The 6,571-nt window shown below is 43.8% G+C and overlaps 1 long non-coding RNA gene across 1 annotated transcript; it reads left to right on the forward strand.

Annotated features, from left to right (window-relative positions):
- The first annotated feature begins 216 nt into the window (after positions 1-216).
- Positions 217-2,630, forward strand: LOC135903773 (uncharacterized). Its single transcript, XR_010564927.1, has 2 exons — positions 217-363; positions 2,298-2,630. It is a non-coding gene; the product is annotated as an uncharacterized lncRNA (long non-coding RNA).
- The last annotated feature ends 3,941 nt before the right edge of the window (positions 2,631-6,571 follow it).

Raw genomic sequence — 6,571 nt, forward strand, 5'->3', positions numbered from 1 at the left:
TACCATCTGCTTAACAGCGTGCTGGCAGTTTGAGCCTTTATTGGGCTCAAAAATGACCAAACAGCTTTCCCAGGCAGATTCTTCACTGCAAAGCCAAGTTTCTAACGTCAGCAAATAAAAAAAGGAGACGTCGGCACCAGCGGAACACAAAGGTCAACTGTATCATGCACTTATAGCCAGCGGAATAAACCGTTTGGAATTTGCGCACAAGAGAAACGGGGCTCTACGCGTGTGCACGAATTATGTCCCGTACGTGCTATCCTCTGAAAAGGAAAGCTGTATTTAAGCTCTCTGTACAGCCCTATGCGGACATCACTGGACGTGAACCTGTTGAAGGACTTGAAGCTAACCATGAGGATCACGGTAACCAGCAGTTCTTTCTATCTTTTTCTGTGTCCTTGTGTAGGCTTTCCTGAGTTTAGAGAACTACAGCGGATCTTTAGCGATGCGTTAACTCTGCAATGCCTAAACAGAGTTCAACATAAAGAAAAAGAAAAGTGGCAGTTACTCTCAAAGCGTGGAGCACCGACAACGATATGGTCTAGCGTTGCGCTGAGACTCGTTCGTCTGTGGTCTATACTCTGTGATTCAGAAGCAGAGATGTTTATTCCGCAGTCCAGGATTATTTTATGGAGTTTCACTGAATGTGCGGTTCCAGAATTGTATCTTTTCCATTTTTTGTTTGCTCTTCCAATGAACCATTATACATTCGTCCTACTATTACCGCTTTCATTGTAACATGCAGTTTAATATTTCATGTGAACTTACTCTATTGCAGTCATGAAGGTTTATTTGGGGTTGCAGCTTGGCATAATCTACCAATGTCTTGATCATTCACACGTGGTGGGTATGAGCCACGGGTTGGTAGGACAAGAACAACAACAATGACTCCTCGAATGGTGTTCACTCTATACGCGGGTGCGACTTATTGGCGCACCCGCGTATAGAGTGAAAACCTGTTTAGTCTAGTATTAAATATTTAGTAACTGGTTTTCTTTACTATCCACCGCTGAAACTTCACTCCAGGAAATCCAAAACGCAACTGTGGGCTCTTCATTATGTTTTCTGTGCTCAACTCAGCATTTCGAAGCGTCAAACTCTACGTAGCGTATACGATAGGTTTGACGCTACAGGTTTATACAAGAAAATCGCGCGTATTAGATGACAAATAGCTTTCTTGAGCACAAAGACCAGTTAAAAGTGGGCCATAAAAATTAACAACATTGCTTTCAGGCATTTTTGGCGTATGAAAAAAAAAACGAGGCTGAAAGTAAAAGTAACGTGCTGCCAATGACGTACAGTCGGCGTCACCCTTGTCTAGAACACGGGAACGGCGGCCGCCGGGCCACTCCGGAGGCAGCCGGCGACGTCTAACGGCAGCTGCTGAACTCGAGATCAGAAGTTTCTGGGCACGCGCGGCCAACGTATCTAATCTCGGGCCCAGCCACTACCGCTAGAATTCGCTTGGTGGCTACGGAGCGCCCCAGCGGCCGCCGTTTCCGCGCTCTACACAAGGGTGACGCTGACTGTACTTGAAACGGGCTGTATCGTGTGCAGATTTGCACATGGTGAGCTTTGAGGTTCATCTCTGTCTGTAACACACGCTTTGGGGAGTTTAAGCGCATTGACAGACGGCGACCAGTGGCACGCACAAATGCTAAACAACTGATGGCTTCATTAGAGGTAGGTGCCTATATTTATCCGCATGCATGTAAATCACGCTCATGTGGAGGCAAACACGTCAGGTGCGCACTATATTGCACTAAAAAAAGCACTTTTCCTTAGAGTATATAATTTTTAATGTTATATAGCGCGAGCACGGGAGCATTCTCACTTCCACTTGAATGTGTTAAGCATACCTAAATGTCTTGGCCCTTGTCTCTAACAAAGCCATTAGTAAATGTTAGCCTTTGCATGCGTTTACTTGCTCGTACAAGTCTGTAACTGCCTTTAAGCATTCCTAAGGTCTGACCCAATTCCAATGTAATGGTAATGACGGTACTCCGCTACAGGACAGTTTTGTACTATGCATGCTCAAATAAGATCGTAAGTTTTAGAAAACGCGAGCAATTTCTGTATAAAAGAACGAAAGGTAGTAATGTCATCTGTTGTAAGCCAGGGCGACGGTTGTATAATATGTCCTGACTGCTTATGTCTTCTCTTTTGTCGGTATTATGGATAGATTATCATTTTCCTTAATGACTGCATAGTTCTTGATGTGGAACGTAAAATAAGCGCAGCCTGTATTAGAGATCATTTAGTAATGGTGATTGAAAACTGCTTTCTGCTGCGTACAGATCCCCTTTTTCATCTTCGCCTTGGCAATTGGTGTTGCCTTGGCTGGCGCCCAATACGGCGGCTACGTTGCCGGTCACAAAGTACACGGCGGTGGCCACAAAGGTTACGGATACGGCATGAGCCATGGTGGATACCATGGAAAATCTCACGGTGGATATCAACGCAGCCACGGACATGGACACGGCGGTTACGGAGGCGCGAAGCACCACGGTGGATCGGGATACGGCGTCAAGCACCATGGATGAGACGGCTACGGCAAAGGCCCGAAAATCTGGCAGTTTTCTTTGTAAATTTGCTGCTACGTGATTGAATAAAACTGTTGTGTGACGGCACATGTGTCCGCATTCTGTAGCGCTCGAATATTGACCGCCGAGATGAAGCTATTCTACTGATTTTACAGAATTTCTCATAGGACTAGCTCGAAGGAACCCGAAACAAAAGAGGAAGTATATGAAGAAATCTGCATGAACAAAACCTTGTCGTGCCTCTCCTGTCTATCCAATCGTTTTTTTTTCTTTTTTTTGTTCTGCTAATAAGGTGCGTGATAGATCCCCGCCGGATCTTCATCTTAACTATGGATGTTCTTGCTATAGGAGCATAAATACTTCAGTGCTTCTAAAACATCATTCTATTCACCTGTATACTATAAAATACTTACCCATTTCTGAACTTCACGTTTAAATTGAGCTACGTAACATGGAGGCAGCTGGAGGTCGCATTTTTTTTCAGCGGTGCAGGTTTTACCCAAGACGAGTTCGCAACTTTGCATGACTCCGCAGGAAAAGTAGTGCATGGTCTCGCACACGTTGCGTCTCAGTAATATTTCTTTTTTTCTGCCTTTCATGGAATCGCCTTTAAACCTAGATGAACTGTTCGAAGTAATGATGGACCATTTGAACGAATATATTTTTTTTCTAAAACAGGCTTCGTTGTCTCACGGCATAAGATGTCTTTCGTTAACAATAGAGCTTACCTGGCGTAAAACCTTCGGAGTACCAACGGCAAGAGATTGCAAGTATGGGGAAAAATTATAGCAGCCGACTCAGCTATAACAAGTAGCTATAACAGATTGTTCGTTTAATCTTTATTCGAGACTCCCTGTACATCGCCAGCAATAATGTTCTCGACACTAGGCCTTTGCTTTCGTTGACCTATTTAATTTTTTTGTAGGCTTTGAGTAGCAGCGCAGATATTATTGACCATAGGGTGGACAACGGTTGTGCGCTGATTCTTTCAGCGTCTTTTCAAACAAATTTTAGAGGCCACCCTTGAGCCATTGGGCGTGCTTAAATAGGGGGATCAACGATTCTCAGAAAGCAATGCGAATCCAACTAAATGTCAACGGAACCGGTGTGACGATGAGACCAACAGTTTTTCTTGGCAGATGGTAATTTTTTTTTGTTGTCATTGATTAGGTTATTGGTCAAAATTATTTGCGCAAATATTTAATTACTTGAATAATTGCATAAGCTTGAACGTCAAACTGTGATTCGAGTTCGACAAGGTCAAATTCAAGACAGCTACCAGTTCGCTACAATTCCCGCAGTTAGTTTTCCGTGTTTCAAAGCTGTTGCGAAAAACGCGCGACAGAATGTGAAGGCGGACCCTCGCGGCAGCTGCAGCACTCTCAAAAACAGCTTCAAATAATCAACAGTGCTCTATGGATGACTTGGTGACCGCAAAAAAAGCGACAATGCGACCGCGTCGCTACGAACAATCGGCCTCGTCATGTCTTCACGCTGTTTTCTACATCTTTCAGCAGCGGCTTATGACGGCGGTAAAAAAAATGACGCAAATATAAAAAAAAATTGCCATCCGCGGTAGCTTGCTAGTAGCAGCGGCTAACAACTACACAGGCGTATTGTCCTTTTTTCACGGTCACGAAGTCAGCCATTGAGTAGCGTTGATTACTTGAAACCCCTTTGCTGTCACGTGATGGAAACACGTAGATCCACCTTCACTTTGCATTCTTTCTCGCATTTCGCGCCACGAGTTTGAAGCGCGGAAAGGACAACTGGGAAAAATGTAGCGAGCTGAAAACTGCTCGATTTGATGTTTTCGAATGCGATGAAGAATTTGAATTCGAGATTACGCAATTATACAAGTAATTATAAATTTAGGCACATAAGACTCATTATAGCTAACCAATGACAACAGAAAAAAATTCACCAACGTGCGCATAGCAACCACTGATAGAGCACTGCTCGTTCCATCATTGTATGCCGCAGCCTTCCTTTCTTTCTTCCTTTCTTTTCTTTTCTCCTTCTTCTTTTCTTTTTTTGTACAGCTCGGCCAGCTCTAACTGGTACGCACGGTTTATTTACCCTCCGTGCTTTAGAACAAAACAGCTATTTATTGTTCTGAACAGCTGCACATTATCCTTTGCCGTCTGCAGCAACTTTCCAGAACAATGTATGGAAAGACAAAAGCATCCCACACAGCTGTTACATGCTTCGCTCCAAGAATTATTCATGGGTAATGACTGACCCCTTACGTGGGAAGATAAGTGAAAGGGCAGAAAGCTGATGATGGGCTGTTACTAGTTTGGCACCATGATTATCCCTCTCATGAAGCCGAAGTAAGGGTAGTCCTGGTAATGTGCTTGTCTCTTTCTTGTCATCATTCTTTAAAACTTATTTGCCTTGTTCAATAATTTTTGAAAGTGCGTCCTTGGATTGATAGAAGTGTGCAAAAAGTTTGCTTGAAATTTATGAGCTTGCTTGTCGCGAAAACATTGCGGTTCACTTTACCAATGCACGGAATTCATATTCTCATCGGAATTTTACACTGTTACTTTACTATAGCTTCTGCGCCGATGTCGGTCGTCTCATAACTCTAATTCGCAATGATCCGCGTTAGCCTAGCACAAAAATTAGGCCGGGTCAATGCGACGTCGTGGTCCTTTAAGTGGCAGTTGCCAGCCTCCTTCTCTGTCAGCTGTACATGTGCTTTCATATCGAGTAATAATAATGCCATGCTGATCATTTTCTAATGGCGAAGGGCATGGGCACTACCCCTCACCCAACCCTCTCCTCCCTCTCCAACTTTAGGAAGTGCAAAAGAACTAAGATGTAACGAAACGTGCCCCGTACTCCGAACGCTTTATACAAGATCTGCTCTCTGTGTTTGTGGAATGTTCGAATAATAGTGCCATTCCAGAGTTATTAGCTAAGTCTGCAAAAGTACTCAGCTGTTGGTGTGAAAGGATAACGCGAAAATGGACTACATGTACCCAAACTACGAGCCAATGATCCTAATTGTTATACTGAAAGTATGGCACAGCTGGTGTGTGCTCGAGGCATTGCATCTTTTGCTACCTACTTTCTGTAATTCCAAATAAAGCTTACATAGGGCCTTCATTCGCATACAAGCCACAAATGTGGAAAGGTGTTTTATTTACACGATTTATATCTTTAACTCGGGCTGAATAAGAATGCAAAGTTAAGTTCTGCGCGTTGATATTTGTGACGAGAATGGTATTTTGATGCCAGAGCCTTAGTGCGTTCCCGTTTGAGAGCAGAAGAGGAATGACTTTGGTAGAAGCTGGCGAACGCAAAATTGTGGCCTATATAACTTCCAGTAGTAAAATTTCGTTAAAATCGTCATATAAGTGAGTCAAACTGTTCATTCCTAGTTTACCAGCTACTAGTATGATTGCTAAGGAGACTTCAATACTTATGTTGAAGATATATTTCACGTTACGCTGATTTATGTCCTGCTTAATGTAATTATGTGTTCAGCGGTACAATAACTTGTGCTCTGCACAGTGTAATCGAAGTCACAAGCAAGTAGGGCAGGTGAGTGCTGCTCGTTAGAGTTACCAATCTCGTTCCTCCTAATGAGCCGCGCTTGTACGAATGCCAGAAACGTTTCGAGTTCCCTGACCCATCACGGTAATAGTATGCGACAGCGTTTTCACGTGGTGCGTCTTTCATCATCCGAAACAAGACGGAACCTATTTCAGGCGGATGCTTTTCGCTGTTGAGGGAAGAAAAGCACATGGCGCAAGCCGTCTCCTTTTTCCTCTCTCTCCCTCTCGCTCGATGCGATTCACCTGCGTTCACATTGGACGCGTGCGGTGACTTACCCATCTCGATCTATCTTCTCCTATGTGCATTCATGAGATTCGCCTTACAAACGCATTACTCCCGTCTACATGTATGCAAGGCTCTATAACAGCGTTGCGAAGCGCCACTTGTCGAATTCATCTGAAAGCAGCTGTTAATGTGCGATACATGCCAGCTCAGCAACCGCTATTTCTTTTTTTAACGTC

The sequence above is a fragment of the Dermacentor albipictus genome, chromosome 4 (genome assembly GCF_038994185.2).
Source record: "Dermacentor albipictus isolate Rhodes 1998 colony chromosome 4, USDA_Dalb.pri_finalv2, whole genome shotgun sequence".
NCBI lineage: Eukaryota > Metazoa > Arthropoda > Arachnida > Ixodida > Ixodidae > Dermacentor > Dermacentor albipictus.